The sequence below is a fragment of the Triturus cristatus genome, chromosome 2_2 (genome assembly GCF_964204655.1).
Source record: "Triturus cristatus chromosome 2_2, aTriCri1.1, whole genome shotgun sequence".
NCBI classification, from domain to species: Eukaryota; Metazoa; Chordata; class Amphibia; order Caudata; family Salamandridae; genus Triturus; species Triturus cristatus.
This window is the reverse complement of record NC_140582.1, coordinates 937,018,608-937,032,066: the sequence shown is the minus strand read 5'-3', so window position 1 is coordinate 937,032,066 and position 13,459 is coordinate 937,018,608.

Below are 13,459 nucleotides of genomic sequence, written 5' to 3'. Positions count from 1 at the left end.
ATGGGCGGCGGGATGTTTCCATCTGGCCTTCGATTCCAACCTTGAAAGCAGAGTCCAACAAGTTGAGCAGAATAGAGCGCCATTGTCCCACAAAGAGGTGCCTTTGACTTCCTCTCGTGAAATATTTGTCCTTCACGTTGCTACTACGCGCACTGAGGAACAGGCGCCTCTGAATACTGACCTCCCCCTGCATTTCGGCTCTTTGATCCAAAGTATTATCAATGCCTCGTCCACGACCGGCCTGGCTCAATTTTTTTTAACATGTGGGGCTCGGGTCTCGTGACCTCTTTCCAAACTATTTTTGGTGTAATTCCGGCATTTGTTCATTCACTGTTCTCGAGCATCTTTGGAGGTGTTCCGCTGCTTCTGGCGCTGGTGGCAGGTGTGCTGCTTTTACTTTTCATACTACGGAATGGCTGCTCCTACTGTGCCACACGAGCACCTGTCCCGTCTGCATCTTCTTCGTGAAAGGATGCTTGACTTCTATGGTACTTTGCCATTGGCGACTTTGAGCCTGGCTTATGGATTATCCTTCAGGTATTCCTACTTCACCTGCGTACAACCTGTATTACACTGCCTGGATTGTCCCTTTGAATGGCCTCTGGATTTGTGCTTGACCAACATGGTGTCTCCGGTGCCGGATTTCGATCGACTGATGCGGCCCTTAGTGTCTCACGAGTTGTCCTGTTCTGGTGTCCGGATCATGGCGTGTGGAGCGGCGCATGGTATCCTGGGTAATTGGGACATCTCAGCGGCAGCCTACGACTTCTTGTCCATGAGCTATTTGGAGGAACATTCCGGGTGCCCTCTGATTGTGCTAGAGGCTCCGTTGGTAGGAGAACACGTATGTTCCTTTTCTTTACTCAATTGGATGGCTGAGACTTTTAGTGGCCCTGAAAACGATTGCTTGTTGGAAGCCGTGGCCACATATGCTGCCTATACATTCATGGATTAACTGGATTGTCGTCCATTGCGCCTGTGCTACTGGACAGCACCCTGGCGCAACATTTATTTCTCGTTATTCTCTTCCTGATGGTCTGCTTGAGTTTTTTACTATACTTGCATTGTGTTTTTTGGAATTGTATGCTGCAATTAATTGGACTGTAGGACTTTGGCGCTGCATTGGTTACGCCCTGTTCTGCTCTGACGAAACTGAACTCTGCGTTCTCTCTTTTCTTGCCTATTACATATTGCTTCGCTCAAGGGGGCGTGTAGTGAGTTCTCCCTGAATACGTACATGCATTGTTCAGTTGGCATAACCACGTTGAATGTTATGTAGCCATATTTGTGTCTTTGCACACGACACTGCGTTTACATGTTCTTTCTTGAATAAACTGCTGACTCGAGACTTCCTTCCGACGAGTGCATTCTGTTGTTCCCATCCCAAGCTCTGCGCAGCGACCTTGGTCTGTACATGCTGTGACACACAGTCTGGAATTTTACACAATGCATGTTTTCCACTCTAGGTTGTTCGACCCACGATTTAGCCATGGCACACGCGCAGCTGCACATACCTGACAGTTGGTGCTTTTCATATCTCAGACATCATGTTTATTATTCAGACCGAAGACGAGCCTTCCTGCGAGGAGACTCCTGATGCTCCTGTGATGTGATTTCACTAAGCTGATCTTTGAGGTATGGGGTCCCCTATTCAAGCCTGAGAGACCTTCTATAATGACATGATTATGATATTGGCTACTTAGTTAAGGGAAGGTGGTAGTATCCTCGGTATTTTCCGATTCGCTAAATACCACCTCGGTATTTACCGATTCGGTGGATACCACCTCGGTATTTACCGATTCGGTGAATTCCGATTCGTATTTACCGAATGTTACCGAATCGGTAACTGTTACCGAATTTTTACCTACATATAACTTACCGGTTCTAATTTACCGATTCGGTACGGCTCGGTATTTATGAACCGGTAAAATTTATTTACCTACATGAGGCCCTCTGTGTTTGAAAATACCACTTTTAGAAAGTAGGTATTTTCTTGTCTAACCATCCAAACCTGCCTCTGCTAGGTTGTGTATTCCTTGTCTGGAGTTTGAGTGACAGGGGCTGGGGGATTCCAGGAGACAGGGTGAGTCAGCACAAGGCTGAATAGAGAGATCTGCATCTAGATGGGTGGGAGGAGTTGCACCTGGGACCTGAATAGGGCTGTGCCTTCCCTCCACAATGCTGGCTCCACCTCCTTTGTGCGTCTGATGTCTTTGCCCTGCACTGTGAAAGGAAAGAAGGAGACATGTCAACAAAGTGTTCCAGGACTGACCAGAACTGGTTTGGACTAGGCAAAGGCCTCTCTGCCTTCAGAGAACAAAGAGAAACTGGGTATATATATTGGGACCCAAACCCAAGAACTTTAGATCACTTTGGGAAACAAGAAGAAACCGTTGCTGAGGAGAGGAACCAGAGAGACTGAGGAGAGACTATCCCTAAGCTGAAGTGCTGCTTGGAGGATTGGCCTGCAGTGGTTGCCTGACTGCCAAAGAAACGAGAAAGGAACTTTGTATGTACTTTATTCAACTTGTGAAGGATCTCCAAGGGCTTGAGAAAAGAGCTTGCCTCCTGCTGAAGTCTCAGGGACAACAGACTTCAACCACCAGCTCCCCAGAGTTCTTTGGAAGTGCCTGCAGCTGTATTGGGGCCTTCTGAGGGACTGCGTGTCTCAAGGGGCTGGAATAGCGACTCACGAAGAAGAAGCGTGTCAGTGAGCAGCCACTGCCGTCGCATCACTGAACAAGGGTGTCGCCGCTGTAGCTGTCGCATTGCATCGTAAAGAAATGTCTCGCAACATCGAAGAAGCGTGTTGCCGCTGCCGTCGCATCACTGAACAAGGGTGTCGCCGCTACAGCTGTGGCATCGAGCCGAAGTGCCGCGCATCACCGGAGAAGCGTGCCGCAGCCGCTGTCGTTGCATCACTGAACAAGGATGTCGCCACTGCAGCTGTTGCATCGAGCCGAAGCGTCTCGCATCATCAAAGAAGAGTGTCACCGCCATTGCCGCTGTTGTCGAATCACTGAACAAGGGTGTCGCCGCTGCAGCTGTCGCATCGAGTCGAGATGTCTCGCCTCATCGGAGAAGCGTGTCGCAGGGCCTGTCACGGCTCAGAAGAATCGTTGAGTCGCCGCACGGCCATCAGACGTGCACGCTTCGTGTCGCAACAAGAAGAAGACGTCATCTTTGTTTCATTGCACTGGATCTTCATCGCATCACGGCGTTGCGGGCCGCATCGCCACGGAAGCGCAGTAAGAAACCGACGCATCACCGTTCCTGCGTGTCAGGAACCGATGCATCACCTTCCCTACACCACTTTCGTTGTATAGCGTTACGCATCCAAAGGTACATTGACTCAAAGTGTCGCATTTTAACATCAAAAGAGAACTAAGCTAATTCTAACATTTTAAGTACAGTATTGTGGATTTTTGTCGTTTGTGGTCTTGTGTTAAATCTATATAAAGAATACTTATTTTTGATATAAAACTTGTGTGGTGTCCATCTGTAGTGTTGTCACTTGGTTAGTGTATGTGTTCACAAATGCTTTACACACTGCCTCTGAGAGAAGCCTGTCTGCTCGTGCCAAGCTACCAAGGGGGTGAGCAGGGGTTATTTTAAGAGTGTACCTCCATACCCTGACTAGACGCAAGGATCCCTATTTGTCAAAGGTACCTACCTCTGCCAACGAGAAACCCCCAAATCTAACAATATCTGTAATTGCTTTCTGCTGGGTCATGTCAAGTGAATCATCCTGAAGGAAACAGATCTATGGAGCAGGTGGCAGCAGGCCAATTAAACCTCCACTGATTAAGGAAGGGAAGAAAGTCAGAGACCCAGCACAGCCCAACTGATAAACTGATAATGTGTTTTATAGAGCCGAGTTAGTCTATGCCTGGCTTTACGGATCCTAGACACTAATATCTCTTAAGCAGCCTTTTTATCGAGCTTTATCGAGCTAAGAATTAAACAGCAAAATCAGGTAAAATGGCAAAAAAAGAAAGGCAAGGCAAAATATCTAACAAAAAAAGAAGTAAATGAAATATTTGAATCTCCTTGGCAGGAATTGGCCAAGTGTTTGATGTGTCTGCAAAGGTTCAGGACCATACACAAGATAAAGCGAAGGTAGCGAACCAGATTTAGCGTATAGAGAGTAACTCCTGCTCCTCCAGCACCTAACTATTCTCTGGAAAGTGATAACCTGACGAGTAATAGCAACAAGTGCAGAACAAATATGATCATTGCTTATTTCACAAATGGGTACATAGAGAAAAGAAGGAAAGAGTTGAAGGAAATGGCCATGTTGATGGCTGCACCAACATTTCAGCATCTCATTCTAAATACATGGGAAGAGTTCTAACTGAAAATAATAGAAGCCTTACACACATGTTGTTGCATACTTAATATTCATGAGGGACCTGCTGATATTGATGCTGCTCCCACCAGCCTTCCAGCCAATGGGTATCTCAGACTACTCGACGCACTTTAAAGTAAATCAAGACAAAGAAAAGGAGGAAGCACTTCAATGCTCGTAAACCTGAGGATGCAGCACCAGATTTACCACTTTTAATGACTTATCATATCATGTGATGAAGATATAGCTTTCTGGAACCTTCTCCTTTTACTGCACCTAGCAAATTTAGACCTTGATGTCAGAACCCTAAAAGAACACGAGGAGGGGACTGTGCAAAAGCTGTTGTTGATGACATTTATTTTTGAGACACTGCACACAATTGCTGGAGTATTGACCTTCCAATCTTCCAAGCTGGACATTCAAATCACAATTACGAACGATGTGATGGCTCAAGGTGCAGCAATTGACAGAAAGGTGGGATCCCTGGGGCTTTTAAGGCTTGGGGAGGGGGACCCGAAAGCCCCTTCTCCTTTTCTAGTGATTTAGAAATGAATTACAAATCACAGTTTGGAAAGGGTATCTTGTGGCTGTCCCTCCGAACTGCAATTCCCATACATATCTATCAGTGGTTTATAACCATACTAATGGTCATAAGCCATGGAAAGTTACTGAACCTCAAGTTGGGGTAATAACTGAGTCACAAAAGGGAAACAGCATCTTTAGACCTCTTTCCCTTTGTGAATTGGGGTAAAGGTTTTAGGGGGAGCAAACAGTGGTCAGGTGGACTACTGCCATCTCTCACTCGAACTTTTAATAAAAGAAAATAATTTTTATAAAAGCAGTCCCTTTCCTTTAAGGAAATTGGGCTGTTTCTTTTTGTTTTTTTAAATCTTTATTTAAAAGCAATTACAGGCATGGTTGTCTACAGACCCTTACAAGCCACCATCCCTATGATTTTGACCAATCAGAGTGAGTCGCAATTTGCACACTGCCTAATGAGTATTTACTAAGTAAGGGGCATATTATCAAGCACGGCATTAGAATTATCGCCGCTTTAGCGGCAGAAAACTGCCGCTAAAGCGGCGATAATGGGCTTGATAATATGCCGCAGAGAATTCCAATAGAAGCCCATGTTGACACCAGAACATGGGCTTCTATGGGAATTCTCTGCAGCATATTATCAGGCCCATTATCGCCGCTTTAGCGGCAGTTTTTTGCCGCCAAAGCGGCGATAATTTTAACACCGTTTCTTGATAATATGCCCCTTAGTTGGGCTGCAATCCTCTCTGATTCCTTATTTTGCTAACTGACCTACTAATACAATTAGCAAAATAAGCTTCTTGTCTCAAATAGTAGTCATTGATTATGACTGCTTTTGCAACCAGAAAGATTGTACACATGGCCCTTGTTTATGTAAAAAAATGAATGATAAACTGTGGTAACTTATCCTTCCAGGGCTTTGAAGATCAGTACAGCCTTCTAGACAATTATTAATCAAAATGTCAATCTCTGCATGAGACACAGACAGTTTTCCAAGTATGTCTGTTTATATCGGTTGATGTGTTTGGTGATTTTAATACTGTGGACTATTAGGGTGGCATTTTTATCTTACTCTTCGATTTAGTGTCTCCAAAATGGGATAAACAGAAGTCATGACTCTGTTGGTTAAATTGGGGAATTTTACCGGCTGACTCATAATAATAAAATGTGGCATGCCTCATGTTTCTTCATTTTCCATGCTACTGTTTGTCAATGTAAATTTTATGCTGGCAATGTATAAAAGTATTTGCATGCCAGCTTCCCTTATGAGGACTTTAAGAGGCTGTATTAGACTATCAAGTTGCATGCTCTCACCTGAGAGTGTGCCTTATGTTGCACACTCATGGCTTTGCCACAAGGCGTGATCTAATTATGTTTCCTCAAGTTAATACACTTATAGAGGCGTCAACTCCTTAATCCCAATTATTTTACACTCCTGCGTTTATGCTGCTGATATTCCATTATTATAATTTGTAATAATATGCCTTGTGCATTTAGGGAGGGCTTCTCCTTCATTAAGAGGCCAATGTAATCTAATGGTTGCTGTTCATCTCAATAGCACACAAAAACTTCTAGTACAATGTAACATGTAACATGTGATCTAGACATTATGCATAAAAAAGTAATTCGATAGATAGGCTAACTAAATGGGGCTGCCGCCCTCTCCAAGATGATAATCTGACAGATAATGAATTCATATTTTGCTAATCTTCCTGTGTAGGTGAATAAGTCCTGATTCAGGTCTCTCAACACAGGAAACTCATTGGGGGAGAAGACTGACAAACTGACAAAGAGCATAATAAGTCACCGTGAGATGACCTACGGGACATGGCTGCCTTGGGTTACTGGTTTATAAGATGTACCTAAAGGTATGCACCCGCCCTCCCGTTGATAGGCTTACTAATGCCACGGGGGAGGGGAGGTTTCACATGGAGACGGTTGCAGGAATGGATTGCAGCAGGTTTACAAATGATCGTGGATTGTCCCGCTGAAGAGATACTAAGGAATTTACAAACCATGGTTGGAGAAGATGGACTGCACAACACACAGTTCCAGACATATGGGGCACTGCACTGAGTGATTAGACACTTATGGGCTGCAGGATCCCATAAGTTGCCCATGAATGAGTTCCTGCAGGTACTACTGACATTTGGAAAAGTAGGAGACATATCTCCTGGTTATACTCTGTGCTGCTTAGGGCAGTAACCGAGGGACTGCTGCCTATGTTCATCAAGTGAGAGGAAGAGATTGGGCGACAATTTCTGGGCAAAGAGTGGGTGGGGGCATAGAAAACTTACATAAGATGTCTAGAAATATGCTATTTTCGGTACACACAGTTCAATTACTTGCACAGAATGTACATTAGAGCACACCAAAAAAATCTCATGGCTCAAGCCTCAGACAGCAGATGTCCCAAATGTGTGCTGTGTCCTGTGACTAAACCAAGCAAAATTCCAGAGCCTGATTAACTGTAAAAGTGAAAAGCATGAAAATAGCTCCTAGACTAGTTACCAGTTACACTGTCTATCGTCGGGTGATTTACCTTGAAGGTGATTTGTCTTGTTTTTAATCTTAGGTCTAGGAATTATATTCTTCTTCAGGTTCCAAAGTGCAGCTGCCAATGGAGTGGGAGTTGCAGAATCTCCGTTATTGCAGCAAGAATATGGAAGATGCTTCTTTCAGAAATGCGAACACCCCAAATCGTCTATCTTTTTTTAGAGTTGTTAAATCTTTCCTTATCCGGAACTGTGTCATTCTCCATCATTTTGAATCATGCCACCAGCTAATGCCATCATGTCAACCTTTGCAGTGAGCACAGTTGAGGAGGGATGGGTACGTTCAGCCCGATTGGGGGGTGAAGTGGGTGCGGGGTGGGGTTTGTTGGTAGTGGCTGATTGTTCTTGCTTTTATTCCTTCTCTCCTCACTGTCTTTGTCCTTCCTTTTCCCCTACTGTCACACACAGTGGCACCCTGTTACTACATCCCAGGGCCACACTGGGCTTCTGACCACTTCCTTGCCATTTCCCTACTGCTAGGCGCCATTAACTTTTATGACTTGGAATGTGTGCAACTTAAATGATAGATGCAAGATGAGATTGGTCATGGCATACCTACAACAACACGGCATAGATATGTTTTTTACAGGATCTGCATTTAAGTGATCTTAGGTCACCGCGCCTGTGATCGGGCTGGATTGGGGAAACACATGTTGCTTGTTATTCGAATCATGCACGTGGCATAGCTATACTCATTAGAAAGGGCCTGCCCTGGTGCACGCTTCTGGTTCTATGTAATAAACAAAGGGGATATGTGATGCTTGCTGGCACTCTGCGGGCACTCCTCTCCCATTGCTATCCATATACAGTCCCAATGTAGAGTCCTGGTGGCTGGTCAATACTTTAGGTCTAGGGTCCATTGTCTGGGGGGGAGATTGTAACATGATTTTAAACCCACTGTTGAATAGATCCGGCGCTTCACATGGTCCTCCTCCGAGGGTGGCTGCTCAGTTGTAGGCTATTATGGCTAATAATGATCTGACTGATCTTTGAAGGGGAGGAAATGGAAGTAGAAAGGAGGACATGTGTGTGGCCTCCGCAAGCACATCGTGGTCTTGCCTCGACCATTGGCTGGCATCCCATGATGTAGTTAGCTGGACCACTGAGATACATCACTTACTGCACACCTTTTCGGATTACACCCTGGTGCTCCTCTGACTTTGTCCAACTAGGCTCCTCGCTTGGGTGGTGCTTGCCTTTGGGGACACTGAGAGATCCGATTTTTTAGATAGTATAAGGACAGCCATAGTTGAGTATTTTGTGAATAATGTGGGCATGGTAGACTCTTTCTCGAACCTGTGAGAAGCATTTAAAACAATAGTCAGAGGCGACTGCATTGCTGAACAGGCTGCTATTCTGAAGACAGTTCATGGGGTGCTGGTGCATTGGAGGGGGAGATCTGAGAATGAGATCTTTCCTACTTTATTGATCAAGACGTATCCACGCTTGCTAGCATTCACAAAAAAAGATTGGCAATTTTAAGGAGGCAGTACACTGGGAGACACACTATTTGGGAAGGGAGCTCATGCCAGACGTTACAGGGAGGGTGACTGGTTGGGCACGACCTTAGTGGGTTTGCTGCATCACCCCTGGGCCAGTGACTATATCGCTGACCTTTGCACAGATGAAGAAGTCTTGGTTGTTGACTCAAGTAAAGTTCGGGAGGAGATGACTGGATTCTACTTCTCATTATATACCACGACTCAGCTATGTAACTCGTCGGCCCTTGACCTCTTATTTAACTCTTTACAACTGCTAGGGCTAGAGGTAGGACACCGTAAATTCCTCAATGAGCCTTTTTCAATGGAAGAGGTTACACAGGTTAATGGGGCACTCCTTGGGGGTACAACTCTGGGACTAGATGGTCTCACAACTACATTTTACAAGGAATTTGCATCTCTGTTGGCCCCCCTTCTTATCAATATGTACAGTAAACCACTGGACATGGGCATGCTGCCTTCATCCCTTTGAGAGGCGCTTATGGTCACTATTTTAAAACTTGACAAAGATGCTGTGACTTGTATAGGATGTTATCCATAATTAATGTGGAAAATAAAATTTTAGCCAAATAGATCACATCTTGGCTTCTCCCTTTGCTCCCTCTTACAGTTTGCACGGACCAATAGTTTTGTCCCTGGCAGGTCCACCATGCATAATATTCACACTTTCTTTGCCATACTTTAGGTCATAGAACCCTCTATAGGTGCAGCTGCGTTTTTTTGGGATGCCACCAAAGTATTTGATTCTCTTGAGTGGTCATTCTTTTATGCTTCACTGTTTGATTGGGACTTACTTCCAAATGTCTTCAATGAATCTGCCTGCTATACAGCACATATCAGGATCAATGGAGCGCTCTCCCCCCTTTTCCAGTCTCCAGAGGAACATGTCAGGAATGCCCCCTTTCGCACATCCTTTTTGCCATAGCAATGGAAATTTTACCGCCTCGACTCAGGCGAGTCCATTCTCATTGCAGACTGGCTTTTACCCTTCGGGCTACACTGGTATCCATGTACGCCGATGATGTCCCTTTATGTGTTAAAAATCCTAGTGTGAATTTAGACCCCTTGATTAGGGACTTCATTCGTTTCAGATCGCTCTCCTGGATTAACATCAACTGGGCAAAATCTTTGATCTTTTTCACTCACCAAGGCAACTGGGGAGTTTACATCAGAAATCCCATTACAGTGGCCAAAAGGTCCAAAAAAATACCTGGGAATTTGGTGTGTATAGACGACCTTTGAAGTCCAACTATGGCTGCTTGATGGAATGGCTTGAGGGTAAGGTGGCCCAATGGTTGAGACTCCTGCTGTCTATGGCTAGAAGACTGGCTATTGTAAAGAAGGTTATCTTACCTACGTTCCTATAGGTGTTTATCATTGTCCCGCTTCCATTGCTTGGCTGTTTTCAACGACAACTTCGACTGCATATGATCGCACATGCGTGGGCTGAAAAGCAGGCGAGACTCGCCTGGGAGGTTCTCATTCCCCATTTGAGCGGCAGGCCTAGGAGCTCCAGACATGGATCTCCATTATTATAGTGCCCAAGCGCAATTTGCTTTCCATTGTTTATACCCCAGTCAGTTCATGGCACATACAACACCTGAACATGACCATGCTGATACTTGCCCTCTCCACATGGTGCTATATCAGCCCCATGTAGGCTGAGAGCAACAATAGATAAGTTTGGCTGCAAGATAGGGGTGTGGAGCGAATTTCGCAAGCGTGTAGGACTGGAAATGTTATTTGCTTCCTCAATTCCCCTGCTCAGACACCCAGCTTTACTCTTCACTCATGATGCTGGCATGCGAAACAGGGTGAGACGCATACATCTTACCACCATGAGGGATGTATACCCAGCAGCCACTTTTATTACACTGCAACAGGCATTGCAAGACATGTTCACCTATTATTAAATGAGGGCGACAATGCATGAACTTCATGCCGCATACCCCACAGCGCCCCTATACTTCATCTCCTTGAGGACATACTTGAGAACCAACCCATCCCAGAGTAAACTTATTACTAGAATATATGCGAGCCTGCAGCGCACTGAGACGATCTGCATTCCCTTGGCACACCAGACATGAGAATATCACTTGGGCATTCCCATCTCTGAGGCCCTTTGCTTTTTTTGCTGTACACAGGTGAAAGCACTGTCACCCAATTATAGACTCCTGCTAGTACACTTTAAATTCCTGCATATGCTCTATAGAACCCCGGAGCGATTGATTAAAATGGGCTGTTTGAAAATGCTCACTTTGCTAGAAGCGCAGACCCCTATGCTGACTTTATATATTTAGCCTGGCTTTGCCCTCGATTTGGACAGCTTTGGTGGTCTGTTTTTGTTGCCATTGATGGGATTACAGGCCAGGAACAATTAACAGACAACTGGGAACTAATCTTTACCCGTTCATGCTTCAAAGACATTTGGACCCCTCTTGAGATGTATCTGCACCTGCGAGCTATGTAGAAGAGGAAACCACCTGCCAAGCTGAGGATTAGCTGATTGTGAGAGGCCGTATTCCCGATATCCGCATGCCCCTTGGTGGCGCTGATTAAGAATGGATGTAGACTGACCATCAGCAGACTCCGCTTGGAGTGTGACCTTGTGCTATCATTATGTTGACCTTTACATCTGTGTGACCTTCCTTCTTTCTTCTGTCTCCCTTCCCCCCTTGTCCACCCGTGCCCCATTTGCCAATTCTGTTATTATGTATAGTATCCGTGCCTAGATTTTCACTACAGCTACAATTGTATACTCCTTATTTTGGTTGCTTATAGCACTGCACAAATTCTATCAATGATCTGCACTGCAATCTGCATTGTCTGTGTTTATCGTTGAAAATCAATAAAAAGAATTGTTAAATAAATACCAATTTTGTATTTGGAAAATTCAAAGTTTTTTGTGTGAATGGAATGTGAAGAACACACCCTGAAGAAAAGCACAGGCACCCTAAAGAAAAACGATTGACAACGGCACATGCAATAATGCACTGTTTTCTGAACTAACCAATGAACGCAGCACTCATCCAACAGGTCACCAATCAAATGTCCAAGTGCATCACCTTTTCAGTGGCCACATCAGCGCCCTGGTGGGATCGTCAGTGTGCGAATTGAGAACTACGAACTGCTTTGTGAATGTTTTTATCTCAAACTTTTTTAACTAAAGAAACTCCCAATTACCAGAGGACTACAGACACCTCCCCTGGATTCATCCCACGACCTGCAATGTTCAATAAGTTATGAATTGTTTCAATTCTATGTGCCCTCTGTTAACTATGGGTGTTGCCGCATACATTCATCACCAAAGATCTGCCAAGTCAAATAGAGTCCACCCAGGAAATATTACAGCACATGTGTAGAGACCTTACTCATATCCCTTGCAATTACACTGAACCCAATACTAGTAACCCCCAAGCCCTGCACAGCTCCTTCATACACAATGCATGGTATCAGCTCTTGACCACCATGGGCTCCAAGACAACAGTAAAGTCATGTTATGTCTGTACGCTGATACCGCATTCAGAAGGAGCAGATAGGCTTTACTTGTCCAAGAGGTAGCCCCCAAAAAAGTAAAATGCCTTTGCCATCTACACCTAAGTAGGATTAGGGCCAAAATACAAGGTAGAACCACACAGAGTAGTAGTGAATCTGACACAATACAAGATCAGTCCAATAACCCTGTACCTTTTCACTGACTCTAGCAACATTAAAACTTAGCTAGATAGGAGGGGCAGGAGGGGCACAATAGGGGAGAATACTTTTTGGCTTGAGACTTCCCCAGAGAGGAGATTTTTGCAGGTAGCAAAATCACCAAACTAGTGCACGGACACGTCTGCCCCAATTCCTGCCTGTGGCCCGTAATGTATCTGGGGCAGTCTTCTTTAATGACAAATGGGCCCCAGACATGGAATTCCTGTATAGGGCCATTCATCTTGACTATCTGAATCGAAACGAGTTTTGTAGGGGAGTGTTTAACAACAGCTTAGATACCCCATGTCAGGAGATCTGTGATACCGAAGAAGGTAGATATACATGGCTGGAAGGGAAAGGGAAACCTCTAATTATACAGAAACTTACACTGTATTCCTAGGTATTCAGAGGTAAAGGAACAATTCCACTGGGCACAAATGAAAACTGTGGCTCAATCCTGCACATTCCAGACATGCAGTTCTCGGTGGCAGTTCTCGGTGGCTGTCCGGACTGTGCACATCATTGATGCACATTTTCTTATTGCTATTGTTTTTTTGGGGTTTTCTGCAATTGGGGGTTTCCTGCTATGAAAACCCAGTTCTCAAATTGGGTAGAATTCAATTAACTAGGAAAATAGTAATGATCAAAACTGAATAACAACATATCCCCAATAATGTGACTGTCCTGAAGTATGGGTTGGATAGTGCAGTTGAAAATTCAACTCAAGGGGGGAATGTTAATATTGAATAGGTCAATGTCAATGTTAATAATGATACATTCATATGTAAGAATGAAATCGCATCTCTATTATCAAATTCACCCGT